Source organism: Petaurus breviceps, unplaced genomic scaffold (assembly GCF_028583685.1).
Source record: "Petaurus breviceps papuanus isolate PSGF00001 unplaced genomic scaffold, PetGlider_PUasm1.0 47, whole genome shotgun sequence".
NCBI classification, from domain to species: domain Eukaryota; kingdom Metazoa; phylum Chordata; class Mammalia; order Diprotodontia; family Petauridae; genus Petaurus; species Petaurus breviceps.
In genome coordinates this window covers 12,321,209-12,341,683 of record NW_027186349.1, presented here as the reverse complement: position 1 = coordinate 12,341,683, position 20,475 = coordinate 12,321,209, and the positions used below count along the sequence as shown (strand labels likewise).

General features: G+C 36.9%; 1 protein-coding gene and 1 long non-coding RNA gene across 8 annotated transcripts in view; one reads left to right on the top strand and one right to left on the bottom strand.

Moving 5' to 3' along the window:
• Positions 1-20,475, top strand: part of TRIO (trio Rho guanine nucleotide exchange factor) — a 534,181-nt gene that overhangs the window by 154,115 nt on the left and 359,591 nt on the right. The window lies entirely within an intron of this gene.
• Positions 15,560-20,037, bottom strand: LOC138171848 (uncharacterized). Its single transcript, XR_011170978.1, has 2 exons — positions 18,834-20,037; positions 15,560-17,383 (listed from the first exon to the last, which is right to left on the bottom strand). It is a non-coding gene; the product is annotated as an uncharacterized lncRNA (long non-coding RNA).

Genomic DNA, 20,475 nt, shown 5'->3' with positions numbered 1-20,475 from the left:
AGATATGGGTAAAATATTCAAGTGACTTTCTTAAATCAGTCCTAAGTCTATAGTTTCCTGGGCAATGGCACATATGCTACAAATTCTGCTTCTAAGACAGAGTAAAGTCCAGCTTTTGAAGTAGAAGCAGAAACTATTATCCAGTGGTTTATTTGAAGTTTCTTGCTGCTCTATCACTGATTTAAGAAAGTCACTTGAATATTTTACCCATATCTTCCCTCATTTAAAATAAGGACACTAATTTATCTATTTATTTATTTCAGTTACATGTAAAAAAAATTAACATTCATTTACAAATTTTTGAGTTCTAAATTCTCTCCCTCCCTTCTCTCTCCCACCCCTTGATAAGGCAGGCAATGATATTGATTATGCATATGAAGTCATGTGAAATGTATTTCCATATTAGCCATAATATTTATTTTTCAAGAGCGTTTTGAAATCATTAAACATAGTATAGCAACAGAAATTGATTATGTTTTTATTTTTATGCTTTTAAAAATAAAACTTACATATTTAAACATCACAATTTTACTATATCTTAAAAATATAGATATTGTACTTTGAAATAAGCCACTTTTGGGGGTGGCTAGGTGGCGCAGTGAGTAAAGCGCTGGCCCCGGAGTCAGGAGGACCCGAGTTCAGTTCTGGCCTCAGACACTTAATACCCACACAAAACAAACTAGCTGTGTAACCTTGGGCAGGTTACTTAACCCCAATTGCCCTCCAAAAGGAAAAAAAAAGCCATTTTTGGTGAGATGTTTTTGGAAATGGATCTGTTAATTCTTCATATAAGTGGTGAAACAAGGACATTGGATTTCTGGCTCTTTTGTTTTGACTTTAGATGGAGCAAGGGTCATTTAAAAAAATTACTAAACCTTTACTACTCTGAAGGTATATAGTATTTAGACAATAAGAGATGTTTTCCTTAAGGCTATCTGGGAGGAGCTTAGATTGTTGTTTTAATCTAAGCTTTCAATCCAAACTTTTACAACATTCCTGGGAAAAGTTTCATGACATTCCACACACATACACACATACATACATACATATACATATGTGTGTATATCTAATTCCCAATTTATAAATGGATTTCATTCCAAAAATTTTTTTGTAACTCAACTATTTGGAAATTAGACTATCTTTCCCCATAGAAACAATTTTATAACTGGTAATTACATCTGAACTCTAGGGCTTATAGTACTTTAGAACTTAAGTGCCATTTTTCATGTATGAATGTTTACTCTAATTTCCAAATAGCAAATATGAAACATTTAGAGTTATCAAGGTTTGTGAATCTTCTGAGACACTGAAAATGCAGCCTTTATTGTGCATAAGACTTCCCCCAATATGACTTATCTACAGTTCTTTGCTTGATACACCATGCTATATCTTCATGACTATATTAAAATTTATACTGCTATATTATTTTGATGGTTCATGTCCACCTGTTGAAATCATTGACATAATCCTAGTGCTAGTAAATCCCATAAAGCTGAGACCTTCTTTCACTGGGGTTTCTTATTTCAGCACAATCACTTTTTTGAGTATATATGATAGACTCAGTGTACAGCTTTCAAATGATTTAGTTCCTTTTGCTCCAACAACAAAGATTGATATTCAGCAAAGAGTTACAGTCCCATTTTACTCCTCTCACTCTCCATATCATTTTGTGGCAGCTGTCATCAAAAATAAGTCACATTGTTCTTGGGGCTGTGATAGTCATTTTTTAGCATGGCGGATGTTATGTATGTGAGGCCATTTGGGTAAAAGATTCTGTTATCAGAACAATCCTGCTGTGAAAAGAGGCTTATACAGCTGCATACCACACTTGTCAATAGAACCAGTATTCAATCGTATATTATCATAAAGTTACTTTGAGAAAAACCCCACTATCATACATGGTAGCATGTTTACAGTTAGCAAAAATTACAGAAAAACAACAGGTGGAAAAGGCTGTTGAAAAAGTGATTTTTTGTTTTTTTAAAGCATTTGAGCCCAACTAACTAATGAATAGTGGTTTTATGTTTTCTGTAACTAGGAATTCTTTTTAAAAGTTCAACAGGGGCTTGGTATGGAGTGTGGCATCTGACTCCCTTATTCTCTCTCTTCTCTCTCTCTCTGGACTGGCTAGCTTATTCAACATGTCTTTGTATTGACAGGTTGGAGGTTCCCAGATGAATGACTACTCTGCTCAGTCTCAGGGTTTTAGGGTAACCCTGGTGGAGGGAATGTTCTCTTACTCATAATTACTCCAAATGAGAGCACCTTAGTCCCTATTTAATATGTGAGGACACTAAGAACTTTTCATCAGGAACATATACTAAATAGAAAGTAAAGCAGCAATAATTAAAACATAATATTCTCCCTGTAATTCTGTAACACAGTCTCCCATCAATGCACACAAACTTGTACCATAAAAGAGAAGCACATGAGTAGGGAACATGGAGAGGAAGTAGCAGCAAACTTACCATTTACGAGATTTTGGGCCTTGATATCTATTGTTCCTTTCAGGAAGAATCTGTAAAAGAGTTCACTCATGGATGGGACCACTTCCCTTTGGGAATCTCTAATCCATCACTGGTAGGGATTGCTTCTTCTAGATGACATACTATGTTAAGTTCTTGTAGTAAAACAGAGACTAAAGAATTTTTCCAGGTTTTTCCCAAGGTTGGGCTCTGAGGGGTTTTTACCTATCAGGAAGTGTATGAAAATGTTCTTCCCAGCAGCAATTTGTCCACCTTTGTACCCAGTTCATCCCTTCTTTGATCCCTAAGCTTAGATTGTCTACCAACAGCAGCTGACAAGCCTGTCTTCTTTTAGACAGAAGCCAGTGCAGACTCTAACCCCTTCCCTTATTCTGCTCTGAAGTGTTTTCTCATCTGGCCTCAGCCCTCTTTGCTTCAAGGTAGGGTCCTCTTGCTATGAGAAACCAAAATCCACGTTTCTGTCAGTCATGCCACAGATAGGCAATATACAATCATCCCATAGTCACAAAAAGTTCTCTGATTAAGGATTTCCCAACTGTGAGTCTGAAAGTGTTCATAACAGATATATGTAAATTAGCTCCTTGGAAAACAGGACAATCTTTGGCCATCTTTGCCTTCAGTAAGTACTTTTCCCTGAGGGCTAATTATGTGAATATTTTTCAAACAATTGTCATTTCAACAAATGAAATATCCTAATAAGGAAGGGTCAGTAACTTACAGGAGGATATCAAGGACTTGGCTTCCTGGAAGTCAGTTTTTTGAGAGAGAACCATTCTAATTTAGTAACATGGACTTGAATCCAGGTGTGGTGGGTCAGTGTTGTAACAGAGTATTAGTAACTTCAGCCCAGACAGGAAAAAATGAAGTCAACTGAGGTAGTATATTGAACACAGAACTTCATGAAAACTCATTGTTAATGACTTAAGAAAAATAGTTCTTGCAATCACAACTGTCTAGGCTTACTTAAATTAGTTGTAAATTTCACTTCCTCTCTCAGTTAAAACATTTCCTTTGTCAAATGATCTGGGACACAAACACTGTTTCATTGTCTTCTTTGTAGCATTCAGGAAAAAACAGTCAAGTTCTTTAAATAGATTTGCAGTAGGTTAAGGTTCAGAATGCAGTAAAGCTTTTTCAAATAAGAAAAATCAAAAGGTTTTTGTATCTTAATTATAAGATGGATTTTTGGAAAGACATCTCTACTCCTGGTTTCCCTTAAATTTGAAATTTGAAATGATGGGGTTTAAATTAGGTGAGGATTTTCAAGTCTACTTCCATTTACAGAGGAACAGAATAAGTGACAAAGTATGGAATATGAATATTATTTGAACCTTTAAGCTGAAGCTCGAGACAATTATTTTGGAATCCAATTCTTCCCTTCCTCTTTTAAGTGTGGCACTTTTGCCCGGAAAAACAAAATAAAACCAAAAAGATCTCAGTAATTTTAAGGAAGGCCATTTAAGAAATGTGTTTTTGTGATATTCAAATGTGGCATGTTTTAACAAATTTTTAGTTAGTTGGACCTATGTTACCTTGTAATTATTGTAAATATTTAAAAAAATCCCTTAACCTGTTGATGAACTTAGAAATTGAAATTATATTGAAAGAATCTTTGGTTTCCCAAAGCATTAGTTTGAAAAATCTTATCAATTCTCATTTAGGTTCCTTTTACTGATTAGTGAGAACTGAAAATTTGCAGGGTAAAAAGTTATCTCATACTTTATATGCAGGCCCCACACCCCCAAATTTATCATATACATTATACAGTAATAGAATCTGAATTATGAAGATTTTGTACTTTTTTTCTGTTGAGGGTGACATTCACAAAAACTAAATTGGATCTTATAGATTTGGGTTGGAACTTTAGCAAGAAAAATGTGCATAGTTGATAACTTTTTTGCATTTTCCCCTTCTTTGTTATAGCAACAGGAAATCAAACAGGGCCCATGCACTTTCTAACACATTAGGCAATTGTGGGAATGATGTGAGAATCAGTATGCCAAATACAACTTGTCTTGGTGAATTGCCTGGAGACACTTAAAGGTTAAGTGACTTACCTATGTATGGTCTTATAACTAGTCTAAGCCTGTAAGAAGTGATCCCAAGTCTTTTTTTTTTTTTACCATGAGGCTAGCTCTCTGTCCTCTACAGTACATTGCCTCTAGAACTGTAGAAAGATTAAAAAAAAAATTAAGATAAATTATGACTATCTCTTTCAATTTCTACTTGGTAGAAATGTTGGGCAGCTAGATGATACAGTGGATAGAGTCAGGAAGACCTGAGTTCAAATCTCTTCTCAGACACTTACTTGCTGTGTGACCCTGGACAAGTCAGTTAACCCTATTTGCCTTAGTTTCCTCATCTGTAAAATAAGCTGGAGAAGGATATGGCAAACCACTCTACTATCTTTGCCAAGAAAATCCCAAATGGAGTCATGAAGAATTGGATGTGACTGAAGCAACAGAATAACAACAGAAATTTTGCTTTTCTGTTGAGCAGGCAGAAGAAAGAGATGTGAAAAGAGTAGTGAAGATGAAGGCTTTCATGATAATTTTTATGGGGATATATGCATGTTTAATGATGAATATGCCCCTTTAACAACATAACCTCTAAAATTTCTAATCTCATTTAATTAGAATGAATTTGCTGATCTTGCTCTGTAGTATATTGTAACTGAAGTTAAACAATTAGGGAGCATTTTTCAAGACTGAAGATTCTATACAATTTTTGTATAGTAGCAGACTCAGCTTTTCTTGAAACACGTAAGTGAGGAGAATCTGATGGGGAGGTTTTAAATGTTTTCTGATATAATAGACGTGAGAGCTTTGGAACTACCTATGGTATAATTGAAAGAGCCTTAAATTCAGAAGCTGAGCACCTAATTTTGAATTCTGACTTTACTTCTTTGCTGTGTAACCTGGGGCAAGTGATTTAGCCTCTCTGAACCTTAGTTTTCTTGTCTTTAAAATGTGGCTAAATATTTTAGCTACCAACTAGCCAATGAATCCACGAGAGAACGTAAATAAAGCACTTTGCAAGTAGCGTGTGTTCTTTGTAATGATTATTATGAATAAGATAGTTTGGTTGGTTGTTAGTTGTTGTCCTTCATTCTCAAAGTGGACCAAAATGACATCACGATGCTAAAAGTCAAGTTTCATTGTACCTGACTGTGACTGATCAGACCAATAAGAACACAGAATGCTCTATCCCAGGTTAGGCACAAATAGTCGTTGTGAACATTTGGGGTGGATTCTCCAAATTTGTGTATCCTGCATTTCCTTTGAACTGTTTCAGCTCTGCTTTGCTCAGAGAGCACAGCCCCTTTTCTGATGTGGGCTTGCCATGCTGAATGGTCCTGTGCCAGTGTCTCCCATGTCACACAATCTATTCCAAAGTTCTTGAGACCTTGAGAGCAACCTTGTATCGCTTCTTCTGACCACCATGTGAATGCTTGCCCTGTGTGAGTTCTCCATAAAACAGTCTTTTTGGCAAGCATATGTTTTGCCTTCTAACAATGTGGCCCATCGGAGAAGCAGAGTTTGAATGCTTGTCAGTTTAGTTCAAGTAAGGACCTCAGTGTCTGGTAACTTATCCTGCCAGGTGATCTTCAGAATCTTCCTAAGACAATTGAAATGGAAGCAATTCTGTGTCCTGGCATGGTGCTAGTAGACCATCCAGGTTTCACAGGCTTACAACAATGAGGTCAGCCCAATGACTCTGTAGAACTTCGGTTTATGAGAGCAACAAAACTTTATGCCAACATGCTAAAATCATATTTGTGGCTTATGTATTAGGTAAATAACATTTTTATATAAATGGATGATAAAGGGGAAATTTTTGCCACAATTTCTAAAATAAGCAAGTTTTCTTGGGCTTTTGGTACAGAAATTGTGGGTATTCTTTTGGTTCACATTTCATTTATTCCTTTATGAAAGATTAATTTGCATGTGTTTTAGTCAAAGGAATCATGTTAGCAGAAGCACCTTGCTTGCCAGGGTGAATAATGGTGTCCTGGCTACTCTGTGAAGTCTGCCCACATTTGCCTTCACAACATATTTTGTGAGTGTGTTTCTTAGAAACAACACCCTTTTAAGTTAATGATGGTTTTCCCTGTTTGCTAGATGAAAGCAGCTGAAATTTGTGAATTCTTTGGTCAGGCAGCAAAGGGCACTTGTTCAGAAGCATGTACATTGCACACAACTCTATGTGTACCTTTGAGCTGCTTAATTTTATCACAGGGTCAATACCAAATGTTGAAATAAATTTAGTTACATAGAGTTAAAATGGATCTTTTAATAGGAATGAATGACCTGACTGTTTTTAAACATTTTTGTTTTTAAGCATAAGATCCTTCTTTTTGCTCTCCACTTTAGTTTTTAACTACATTGTTAAGAGATGGATGTTCCCCATCTGGTTACGCTCTTTTCTTTAGGAATGAGGGAGGGAGGAAGGGAAGGAGTTTAGTGAGAAGTAAATGGTAAATGTGAACAATGAGTTTATTACTGAAATATTTATTGTCTCATTTTCATCTTTTTGCGCATGCTTTATGTTTTAGACAAGAGAGGGTGGGTTAGCATTAAAAAGAAACAGGATTGTATCCACAGAATGGTTCCGTGTTGTGCTTAAATGTGCATTTGCCTCCCATATAGTTCAGCACTGCACAAAGAAGATGATGTAATCCTTTTAGCTGTTGACCACGTGGCAAGCATTCTGTCATTGGTCTTCACATGGATACTTCAGTGCTGCTATGCTTCATCATCTCAGGAGCCTCTGTACATTTGTAATTTGAATTGAATTGCTGTCACTCTGCCTTGGTCTGTCCGTTTGAGTGCTTGCCTGTTTCTTTCACTCAAACTACAGGTGTTTACGTGTGTGTTTTGTGATGGAGTATTACATGTTATATACACATAGGATAATAGGGATGACTTTCATGAAAAAATATTATAAAATAACATCATAAACAGCTATTGAGGCTTTGTTCTTCTACTGGTTTAGAATCAGGGGAGGGGAGTTAAAGTTGCTATTAGCAACTGTTTGCTTAGTTATAAAAAAGAAAGAAAATTGCTCCGAAATTTTTACTTGTTTTTTTTTTCTTACCCTTCCCCTGGATTTCAACTATGGATTACTTGAATCTATACATTTTTCACAGTTGTGGACAAGTAGAATATTATGTGTTCAAACAAACTTATAGAATATGATTCCCCCCCACCCCCCAAAAAAAGTTAACTCTGCTGCAAGAAGAGTGATTTAGAAGTTGTTTATTTCTCTATGTTCAACATTTTATCCCCTATTTTTACTTATGGTACCTGAAAATGGCTTGACAGTATCTGAGATTAGATTATGGAAGCTGAATTAATTTAAAGAATTATAGAATCAGAATGGACCTTAGAGCCCCAATTGGTAAATGGTCTATGATATGAACAAACAGTTCTAAAGAGAAGTGATCAAGGCTATTTACAGCAATATTTTTAAATGATTCTGATCACAATATTTTTAAATGATCCTGATTACTTCCAAATAAAGACATGAAGATTAAAGTAATTCTGAGATTACACCATGTACCTAGCAAATTGACAATGATGACCAAAAAAAAAAAAAAAACAACCAAACATAGTATTCTAGGGGTTATGGGGGAAAAAGTCACATTGATTTAGTTTTGTAGACCTGTGAATGGGTATAACCTTTCTGGAAAGCATTTGAGATTGTACATAAAATAGTTTCTAAGCCGTGTATGTTCTTTATCCCAGATATGTCATTGATAGGCCTTTATCCAAAAGAGACCAAAGAAATTGGAAAAGGCCCTATATGTACAAAAATATAGCAGCTCTTTTTGTGTGGCAAACAAAACAAAACTGGAAACTAAGGACATACTCATCAATTGGGGAATGGTTGAACAAACTGTATATTAATGTGATGGAATATTATTGTATTATAAGAAATAAAGAAATAGATAATTTCAGACATGTATGGAAAGGCATGAAATAATGCAGAATGAACAGGATCAAAAGAAAACTCTATACTATAACAACATAAAAATGAACAATTGTGAAGATTTCTACAAACTGGTGAAGAATAAAATGAGCAGAATAAGTAAAATAATTTATATAATAACAAAATTGTAAAGACAAATGACTGTGAAAGCTCTAAGAACTATGATCAATGCAAGTAATCATCCATGATTCCAGAGGATCGATGACAAAACATGACACTCCTGACAGAAGTGAGGGATTCAGGGTGCAGAATGAGGCAAATATTATTTGAGCATGACCGATGAGGGAATTTGTTTAGATTGACTATGCAGATTTATTGCAGGAAAGTTGTTTTTCTTTTTTCATGCTTTTTTTTCCCCCAGAGGGTTGAGAAGGAAAAGAAAATAGATTTTCATTAATTAAAAAAAGACCTTTAATTTTTTTTAAAGAGATCATCTAATGACAGAATCTTAAAGAGTTGGAAGAGATCTTCAAAGTCAGCTAGTCAAACCCAGATGTTAACAAAAATTTATTTGACAACTTTCCTCCTAAGCCTTCCCATAATGGGGGGCCAGTTATTTCCAAGAAAAAGCCTGTTTGACTTCTGGATAGGGCTTTTCTTTACATCAGTCCTTAAATATGTTTCTTTGCAACTTCTCCCTGTTGGTCTAGTGCTTCCTTCTGCGGCCAAGCAGAGCAAATCTAATCTCTCTTCCAAGTGACAGCTCTTCCAATATCTGAAGACGGCTATCACCTCTCTCTTCTTGATCTCCCTCCTCCTCTTCTCCAAGCTAAACATTATTCATTCCCTTCCTTTTATAGAAAAGGGAAAAGTTAAGCACAGTTGTTAAAAAGCCTTTTGGTCACTTCTTCAACTCTTCTGGAGGAATGACAGAAAAATATACATGCAGAACATCAAGTAAGGGAAAAACTCATTTTATTAGTGTAGAAAAAACACAGATTTCATGTCAGAGTACCTGAGTTTGAATACCAGATCTCAGGTAGCTGAGTGAGGTAGTACAGAGATCGCAGGTCTTGGAAGACCTGCATTCAAATCCTGCTTCTGACATTTTAACGCTGTGATCCTGAGCAAGTGCCTTTGTTTCCTTTTCTGTAAAATGGGGATATTAATAGCACTACCTCACCAGTTGTTGTGAAGCACAAGGGTAAATAGGTCCAGTGCTTGCAAACCTGAAAGCTCTATATAAATGCGATTTGTTGTTGTTATTGTTATTATATCTGTGTGACCTTAGGCAAATCAATCACCTCCTCTCTCTGGATCTCGGTCTCCTCATCCATAAAATGAGTGTGACTGTTCTATTTCTATGATACTTTGAAGCTCCAAAACTTGTGATTGTGTGAACTCCTCCTTTATAAGAAATTTTAGAATATAGAATGCTTGTCCTGACATAGCCAGTTTTTGGTGTTGTTTTTGTTTGTTTGTTTGTTTTGAAAAAAGTTTCTCTCCCTTGGTATCAATTCCTAGACAAGGAATGACCTGCCTTCTGGAGCATGGCTTTGTCTGCTATTACATTATAGCATTTAGATACTATTCCATATTAATGTAGAACAAATTATGGAGGGTTGCTTGATTTCATGGTTGATGTGTTCTGAAGTGAAAACACCTTGATTATAATAACAAATTAACCTGTTAGAAACATCATGAAATGGAATTGGGTTTGGGCTTAAAGCCTCTGGTGACCTTCTTGTTTTAAATGTGCCAATACTGATTGTGATTAGCTCCTGAAGACTTGATAGAAGCTGACAGGATTTAACTGCTGTGTAATTAAAAGCCAGGGGGCCTTAATCTGAGAGAGTCATTCACTCCTATGTAATTAAAAGCCAAGGGAGCCTTAATCTGAGGGGTCAAAGTGCTTTACAGAGAGTAAAATGGTTTATTCTTATGACAACTTTTAGACAAAATGAGAGTTAAGTGGATTAAATCGCAATTGTTGTCCTCGTTTTGCATTTTAGGAGATTGTCAGAAATACTTATTGAATTCCTACTGTGTGCAGAGCATCAGGGATTAAAAAAAAAATACCTAGGTGGTGTGGAGTGTGTGTGGGGGGTCTGAGGGAGACAATGATTGTCTCAGAAATTTATTAATGTTCTAAAGTGAAAGAGGACCTTCTGCATCAATACAAAACTGCAAATAAATAATAATAATGGGTATTTAGTCTTTTAAGTTTTCAAAGCAATTTATAAACATTATGTCATTTGTCCTTTATAGTTCCCTGTTGAGGAAGATACTGAAGGTTTTGTTATTCCCATTTTACAGATGAGGGAACTGAGGATCAGAGAAGTTAAATGATCATGCCTTTGTTTATATAGGTGGTATTAAGGGTAAGAGGCAGGATTTGAATCAAATTCACTTCTGTTTCTGTATTATCAGATTTCAAGAAAAACACCCTATATATATATAAAGAGAGAGAGAGCCTTGTACAATTCCGTGTGTATAATGGTCAATAAACTTTTCATTATGATAATATGACAAACTTTTGACTTAATGTTTTGTCACTTAGAAGGATGACAGCAAACCTTTTTTGACTATGATGACAGTTCACATTTGTATAGTTTATAAAGTACTTCCTTTTATAACAACCCTGTGAAAACTGTTCATCAAAAAATGAAAAAACTGAGGCTTAGGGAGTTTTCCAAGGTTATGCTTTTTTAAAAAATTGACCTAACCAGCTATTTTTGCTTCTGACATATTCTTTGACAATACATTGTTGTAACTATTTATAGAAGTTAAAAAGGTATGGATCCTTTCTTTCTGCTGTAACCTAATCTTGGTGTTAATTTTATTCCTTGATCAAAATAAGGCTTCATCAGAAAGAACAACATACTTCCTCTTCTTTCTATAAATTCCCCCCACACAAACACACACATATATTCATATTACCCTTTAACATCGTTGAACTTCCTATGCAAATAACTTTGGGTTCTTTTTTCAAAATATATGTGTTCTCTATTTTATCCATCTAGTTGACCATGTGATCTCATTGCTTTTTCTTTCATACATCTTACCCACTTTCTAGCCTTTCAAATATAGCTTTAATGTCAATCCTAATGATCACACTAGACTCTGACCTAATCCTTCCTGTTTCTTTTCAGTGTCACTCTGGACCCATGTTTAGTGATAAAAGGTTATGGTGAACTTGACTTTGCAGTTATTCTTCCACAAACAACCTAATCTGTAGCCCTGGCCATACTGGTACAGACGGAGCTTTGCAGGTCAGAGAGCTGATGCTATCCCTTGAGAATTTTACAACTGTTCTTAGTGGTTTAACAGACAGTTCCACAGGAGTTTTTTCTGTCTATTTCTGTTGAGCTGGTCTTCCATTAAAGTTCCATTTTGATGCTTGAAGAGTACAAGCTTTGGAGGGTCCTGCCAAGGCAGAAGAGCTTGGAGTATGGGCCTGGTGGAAAAAAATGCATGTTTGTTGCTCAGGGACAACTATCCAAGTTCTGGAAAGTTCACATGGCCAGGTTGTTTGTCATGTAATTTAGTTTTCAGCCATAGAAACTCTTTAGAATTACTTTCTGGGTTATCATAATAATAGCTAATAGTTATATAACACTTACAATGTGCCAGTCACTGTGCTAAGTTCTTTATAAATATTATCTCATTTTATCCTGACAGCAATGCTGGGAGATGAGTGCTATTATTATCTCCACTTTACAGATAAGGAAACTGAGTCAGACAAAGATTGAATGACTTACCTAAGTTTTCATAGGTAATATGTTTCAGAGGCTGGTTTGAACTTGATCTTCCTAACTTCTGGCCCACTGCTCTATTCACTGTGCCACCTACATTATTAGAAGGAATACCTCTATCTACTAAATCATATATACTTAAGAGAGTTAGCTGATAAACCAATGTCTTGAGTATCTCCCTTTAAACTGTTGTTTTCAAGGTCTGAATGAATAATATTAGTTTAGTATTTGTGTCATCACCATGCTAAGTCAAGATTGCTCTCTTTTTCTTTATGTCCTATCTCATAACCCTACTGAAGAAAAATGTCCTTAGGGCAATTTCTATAACAGACTGCCAGACAAGTACAGGCAGCACAGACTTATTTACACATGACCCAAATATAAAAACAATCAACATTCTACTATTCAAAGAAAAACAAAACAAAATGCAACTTGGAGGGTTTTGTTGTTGCCTTTAGAGAATGTTTGAGTACAGACTAGGAAAAAGGGAGAGAGCTATGAAAATGATTAATCTCTTAAACATACTCATCCCTGGGGGTGGACTCCCAGTTGGCCTTTACAGTGGTACTTTTGCTGGACTTTACAGTGGTACTTTTGCTGGAATGTACTTTCCCTTGTGCAGCCTGAAAAATTTTAAGTTCCTATTGTCTGAAATTCCACCAATTTCATTTGAGTTAATAACCTTCCCCCTTTAAAAATGCAAAATGTGTTGAAGTAGGGAGTTTCAGCCCTGTCATTATCACAGTCAACAATGAAAAATTTATTAAGTGGTCTTTCCATGGAGCTACTGTGCTAGCCTATACACAATAGGCATTTTTCTTGGAATATGAACATTGTCGTGGAAAGAATGGGAGAACGAGGAAGTGGTGTCATTTACACATTTAATCATATTGCTTTGGATTTAGCATCAAAGCCTCTGGATTTAAATTTACTCCTACTATTTTCTTTTTGGAGGGGTAAAGGCAGGGAAATTAGGGTTAAGTGACTTGCCCAAGGTCACCTGGCTAGTGAGTGTTAAGTGTCTGAGGCCGAATTTGAACTCAGGTCCTCCTGACTCCAGGGCAGTGCTCCATTCACTGAGCCATCTAGCTGCCCCACTCCTATTTTCTACCTGTGTGGTCTTAAAGTAAGGCCTTTATCTTCTGGAATCTCGGTTTCAACATTTGTAAAATTAGAGTGTTGAATGAGATGATAATGAAGCTCCTTTCCAACTATAAATCATTGATTCTATATTTGTGAGCCTGTGAATGTGATGCTTTCAGGTTCATTGAGAAAATGGACATTTTGAAAGGGATGGGAAGAAGAGGTAGATCATTTTGGAGCATATAGTTTTTCAAGGGTAAGGCCTAGAGAAGGTGCTACTTCAGGGGACTTAGGATACTCTGAGAGACCCAGGGGCCTGAAGAGAGAAACAGCAGTAGGTGAGAGGATGCCCAAAATAAGTATTACCTCTTTTAGTATTTCTCCTAGTCAACCTAGTGCTCAAAATGAAGAGCAAGATTCTCTTCCTCCTTTTTCTTTTCTTTGCCTTCCCACCTATAATCACATTATGGCCTGCTCCCACGATTGAGAGCTCAAGTAGAAGAAAGAGGAGCAAAGGGGTAAACAGGCATTTGTGGGCTGTCTGGGAACATTAAACACCATTTATAACATATGCACAAATACCAAAGTATATTTCAAAACATCCAAGGTGCAGATTGTTTCTGCTCTATATAGATATCTAAGTAAATACTGTGATTTCATTTTGGTACATACATAAGTAAGCTTAACTAGTTAGAACTATTATAGAACTTATTTCAGAGAAGAATCTGAAGGAGGGCCATCTGTAATATCCTGTTCTTAAATTACCAGTTGTGGTCTTTCCAAACTAAAAGATTTGTGAAAATCTAGTTTGCCACTACTCTCAGGACAAAAATTCTAGAAAAGAAAATGCAATTGTTGCACAAAAACTGATGTAAAATAATGTATTGATTGCCCTTTTTAAATTCACTTTACTTTTTGTAAAATAATCAAATATTGGAATCCTTTTTTAAGTATATACCCATGCAGGTCTGGGTATAAGACTGACTATTTGGGTGACTATCTCTAATAGACAAAACTTGTATAAGGCTATATGGTTAAGTACTTAAAACTATTCAGGATGCTCAGGAAGTACTTGCTTGGGAAGCAACCACTTTTTTTTTTTTAATTTCCTTTTTACCTTTATTCATAACAATGCTTTTGTGGCAAAACCTGGCAATGCTTACAAAGTGAACATGAATGTTCAGTTTTTGTTTGTATTTTAACTTGAAACAACCCCTTCTAAATCCAGTCTTCCATCTGGCCTTAATCCCAAGTGGCCCCATTTACTTGTTGTTATTGTAGTTCCTTGGTTGTGGGATAGTTAATTGGGTAACTCACATCAGGTTCTTCCTGGGCACTTGTACTTCCCTGAATGGGTTGTGAAGGACTGAAGAAGAGAGGGCTCATTACTATATTTCCATTAGGTCAGAGATCTTTTAAAAAATATTTTAGATGAGTTACACCTAGACCAAAGAGAATCAGAGGGTGTGGTGAGTATAGCCTGGATATGTGAAGCTAACCTCAAGCTTAATTTATGTTGTTCAATGCAGGATGTACCTCTGATTCTAGATAGTATTTAAAATGCTTGTGGATGGTGCTCTGCAGACTTATGATTAGGGATTATAGAATAAGCAGACAAAGCTTTACAGCTCCCTATGTGTGTTTGACTTTAATCTCATGTCTTTGCATCATTCATTTTACTGAGATGAAAACCTCTGTTCCATCAATACAGATGGTACCTCTAACACCAAGTAGCCACTGCAAGTGAAGGGTATTTGCCCCTTCAGGGGAAGGCAGCATTTCAAAAGATTCCAACATAATGAACAATCTTCTTAATACAAAGTCAGTGAGTGAGCAGTTTGTCATAGTTAGGACATATCAAAGGTAATTCAGGTTTAATCCATATGAAATTTCTGGGAAAGGGATAAAAAAACCCAAAGTGTTGCTGAAAAAGTCTTACACTGTGTACTATTCCCATTTAAAACAGGCTGAGGTGCTGAAAAAATAGTCTAGTTTGGGGAGAGCCATCTGCAGGGATGATGATCCTGGGGAGGACTGGCCAGAAGCAAGCAGTGTCATAAAAGCAGAAGAACCAGTTACTCAACGGGTTAAAAGTAGGTGGGGACCAGATAAACAGAAGCTTCAAGAGCTGGAAGTGAGTTAGTAATTTGGCAACTAAAGAAAAAAAATAGGCAAGTGTGTGTTCAAGTCATGTAACAGTATCAGGAACTCGGTATTGAGGGTGGTTGAGTTCATAAAAAAGAAATATTTCTCAATTAAACTTGCTTGGTGTAATGTAATGCCAAAAGAAGGCAACTTCCCAGGTTCAAAATACCAGCATAGGTGCTCTCTATTTTATTCAGTAACAAACCCAGAACAGAGAAGATCAAAACATGACATCATTCAAAATACAGCATTTACTAAGTGTGATTAAATCATCTCCAAGGCCTACCCCACCCCAGGACTTTCCAATCATTCAATCAATTACAAAGTCTCTGTTCCAAATACTTCTCCACCCCTAGGCTATACCTTAATTAAGTCCACCACAAAGCCCCTCTTCTCAAATGGAGATTAGTTTCCAAACATAAGTAAAATACATTCATTTGCTCAACCATAGAACACAAAAAGGTCAAAAGTTCCCCACCCCTGGATCACAATTGAATCTACCCCAGAGTTACATCAAGTTTAAACACAGCACTTAATACCCAAATGGAGGTCTTTTCTTCATCTAGACACGAGGCAAGTTCTCAGCAATCTTAGTTCCTGGAGAGACAAGGCTTAGCAAGGCCATAAGATACATTGCCAGTCCCTTCATGAATTTATCCTCTGTCTGTAGAACAGCCCTAGAACCCCTGAACACATTAGCAAAGCCCTCTCCCAGGATTTCTGTAAACATACAACAAGAAAATCCTTCTTCAGGGCTTCTGAACCAACAGAAAGGCTCCCAGACCCCTGCAACAACAGCACTGTCCTTCACCAGTGGACAGTATTCATTCTGTCTGCCGGACAGTCTCCAGACCCCTGCAACAACAGTACTGTCCCTCACCAGTGGACAGTATTCACTCTCTGTCTGCAGGACAGTCTCAGGCCTTCTTAACCAAATGCCAGGTTCCAGGACTTCTTCAACAGGACAGTCTTTCACCAGTGGACAAATCTGGCAAAATAACATCAAAACAGACAGACAAAGTACCAGCAAAACAGCCATGTCTCCTCAGTCCTTGGCAGCTCAGGGGGCAGGTCTCAAAAGTCCAGGGCAATTCAAAGCGGCCACCAGCAATCTCTTAGTCTCTCTCTCTCCACGAGGTGCTGCTTCCAAAAAGAACTTCCGCCTCTCTCTAGTGTCTCTCCAAATCTACGTCACCAGCTCCTCCCAGTCAGGACTTTCTTTTCACATCAAAAAGTCCATCCCACAGGTGGGATTAACAAGCTCTGGGTTTTAATACAATCAATTTGAAAACCAAGCCCAATACAGGGGAATCTCCACATTCCATTACTATCACACTTGGTTCAGGGACCATGCCAATATTCCTTTCAGCCTGAAAGTTTGGTGCTGGGTCTTGTTCTTTTTTCATTTCCTACAGGAGCTTCAGCTGTGGACAGCTCCTTGCCTCTGCAGGTTGTCTTTGATTGCTTTTGATTACACCAGTAAACTTGTAAGAGAAGCATTGGGAGTAAACACCATGCCCCTTTCTGGAAGACCTTCCCAGTCCATGGGGTGAATGAGGGCTGTGTGAGTGCTCATGATGCAATTGATTATTTCATAGGCATGGAGGTTCTGGGAAGGATCCTATGGGCTAGTTCTCTGATCTATAGCTTCCTTAGTTGTTGGGTCCTGTATTTGCCTCTATTGACACTGCCAATCCAGTACCCCAGGTCCCCTTGCCTCTCCGCTAATACTGAAGGTTGCCGTGGTAAATACTCAAGAATTTGCAAAGTTGAGACAAAAAAAACCTTAAGTGTTTGGGGCAGAGTTCCAAAACAAAAAAATATGGACAGAGAAGGTCCCAATGACTCTTACCTGTAATTGCAAGAAGGACAATTGTATTAGAGGTCTATTGTTGAAAGCCACTACTTGTCTTTCTTCTTGCCAGAACTCTTCAAGTATCCAGTGATAGATTTCATCTTATGTCTAAGCAGCTTTGGTGGTATCTAAGGTGGGTGATAAGCAGAGAGTCTTAGAGCCAGCTCTAACCAGTTCACAGTGTTAAGTTTTCAGAGTGAACATTTATACCTCAGAAATTGCTACAAATCCAGGCTTGATTTATTATTTTGTCTGTTGTCTAAGCTTAAGTATTAATAAAGCAAATTACACTTAAAAGGGTGTGTGCATACATGTGCCCCCTGGACTCACCTTAGCCAGGTTGCTATTTACTATTTACTATATTACTAACTATTTACTGCCACATCCCTAGTACTGTTTTATAAACATTGTTTGAACTCAGGAATAAAGTAGAATGCTGAGGGAATGAAGCTGTCACCAGACTTTAGGCCTGATGATTAGAAGCTAATAGCAATAAGAATAAGAATACTGATTGATGTTTCTATAGCATTTTAGGATTTGTTTTGCATCTCTTAACTCATTTGAGTCTCACATCACCCCTGGTTTTAAGTCTGACTCATTGTCTTCCAGATTCTGGAGGTATTACTCAGGCATCCAAGAGATGGCATTGGGGATTGATTATAGTGAAATATTGAGGGCAAAAACTAGTGTTTTCAAAGAAGCATTTTGAGTGAGTGCATTCATTATGAAAGCAATATCCTTCGGTAAATGGTAAGGAGAACTGATTGTCTTTGGTGAGAGAGTGTACAACATTCTTGGGCAGGCCTCAAAAGTTTGTTTTGATCATTTGGCCTACCACTCAGACTGTGGATGTTGTTGTATGGTGAGGTTACTACCAATAATGTGGTGAAAAGTATTGTCCAAAAGTGACACTTAAAAGAGATTCATAGTCTGAGATGACATAATCTTGGGGACAGATCTTGCAAAGAAACAAAGTCTTTGGCAATGGAGATAGGGATCCAGAATAAGGCAAGAAGTACACGTGTATGTGTGTGTGTGTGGGTGTGTGTGGGTGTGTGTGTGGGTGTGTGTGGGTATGTGGTTACTATGTCTAGGATGGATTCTGGCCCTGGTACTAGGGCAAGTTTAAAGTCTTAGGAAATCTCCAGTCAGGGTTATGAGGGGGAGGGTATCCACAATTTATATGGCTTTGAGGATTTCTTAATTAGTTTTTTTATTGTCATAGACCTTGAACATACTAGGTAAATGCATGCTATATCCAAGGCCATATACATACACATGCACACACCCCAAAAAAACCCAAGCCCTGTTAAGGAAAGCAAGAGAAGTCAAAGTCCTGATTCAGTAGTGATTATAAAGCTCTGGTTTGCTCTCTTGAAGTCTTTCTGGCCCGTGCCTGTGTTTTTTTTTTTTTTTTTTAACCATTCCCTTGGTGCTCTACCAGTGTGGCTGCTGTCCATAATCTTTTCCCAAAGGGGAAACACGCAAATGATTATGCATATTTCTAGGATCCATCATTGTTCCTGGGGTGGGGGGATATGGAAGGGAAGGGAACACAATTCCAAAAACATATCCTACCGTTAGTAGTGTAAGACACAATGTAGTAGGTCTAGATAGAGGCCTCTTCTTCGACAATGGTGGAAGTGTGGAATCCAGGGCTTAAACTCACAGCTTGTTCTGTATGAGCTTTCTGTGATGGGTGTTGCCACATCTTTGTTATTTCAGAACTATTTGAGCAGATGAGAGTTACCCTGACAAATGTTACAAAAAACCTGTTGAAGTATCAGAGTTGAAATGTGTCAGGGATAGGACTTTTGGTGGCCTTGTGTGTGTGCCTATGCAGGCATGTGGCACATTCCTCTGAACGGCTGTTATTAAAATCCTTATTTGTTTTCATTTACTAAGTAAGCTAAAAGCCTGGAAGAGAATCAAGAATTAAAGATACTGTGTATGAAGTAGCAGATCTCCTAAGTTCATTTAAGCTTACCCCAGAGTCATCTCTGAGGGAATTCATTTATACCTTATACCAAAGAAAATTTCTCTGGGCTTGTCCTATTCTCCTCTGGGTCCGTGTAAATGTAGCTTTAAATTAGATTCTTTTCCTCTTGGCTAGTGAAGTGTATAAGAATAAGAGAAGGACATAGATTTGTTGTAAAAGAGTAGGGAAAATGAAGATTAATATCAAAAATTTCTCTTTATTCCTGCATTAGAAGACCTTTTACTCTCCTCCTGTCCAACCCTCCTCTTCAGTTTCCCCATTTGTAATAGACTAAAAGAATATATATTCAAATTAAGTTAGGTGAAGACAGAGACAGAAAATGTCCAAAAGGTAGATATTTTGTGATTGAATATAATACATACTAGTTTTTTGTTCTATTTCTTATTCAGTATCTAGTTTAATTTTTGTTTTGTCTTTTAGAGTGAAAAGCTACTAGAAGTTAGGGAACATGTCAGGTTCATTTTGTTGTTATTTTTTAAAAAATCTTTACACTTGGCAGAGGGAACTATATGTAAACGATACATCCTTACTCAATGCTGTGTTATGAAAATACTAAAAATATGTATATTTAAATATCTGCTCATTGATTGAGGGATATCTGCCAAATTAAAGTTTAAAAAAAAGTATTTTTCTGTTGAACTTTGTGAGTTTGCTTAGGGAAATAATTTTTAATTCATTGAATTTTATTTTGGAGGCAACTGGGGTTAAATGACTTGCCCAGGGTCACACAGTAAGTGTCAGTGTCCAGATTTGAATTCAGGTCCTCCTGACTCCAGTATGGGTGCTCTATCCACTGTGCCACCTAACTGCCCCAGTTCACTGAATTTTAAAAATCCTTTTGTTTTCATCAGTGGTTAATGTCTCATTGGAAAAGTTATTAAGCATAAACAAGGCAGTAATTTAAGACTTTTAAATTTGTAGTGGACTAATAGAGTCTTTGCTGGCTTACAGTTTATGGAATCATATTTGATCTATGTTTTAGAAGAAACAGTTTTAATATTTTTTAACATACTGCATTTTGAATTTAGCTAGTCACTAGTGATTCATATTAATTGTTCATTTGGTAAGACAATCAACTCACATTTATCTCTCCCCAATGATTGGGAGTTGTTAGGCAGTCAATAAATATTTTCTGATTGGTTGATCAAAAGAGATTGTTATACTGGGAAGAGGATAGTCCTGCTTCTGCTTTACATAGGAGGCATCCCTGTTACTAATGGT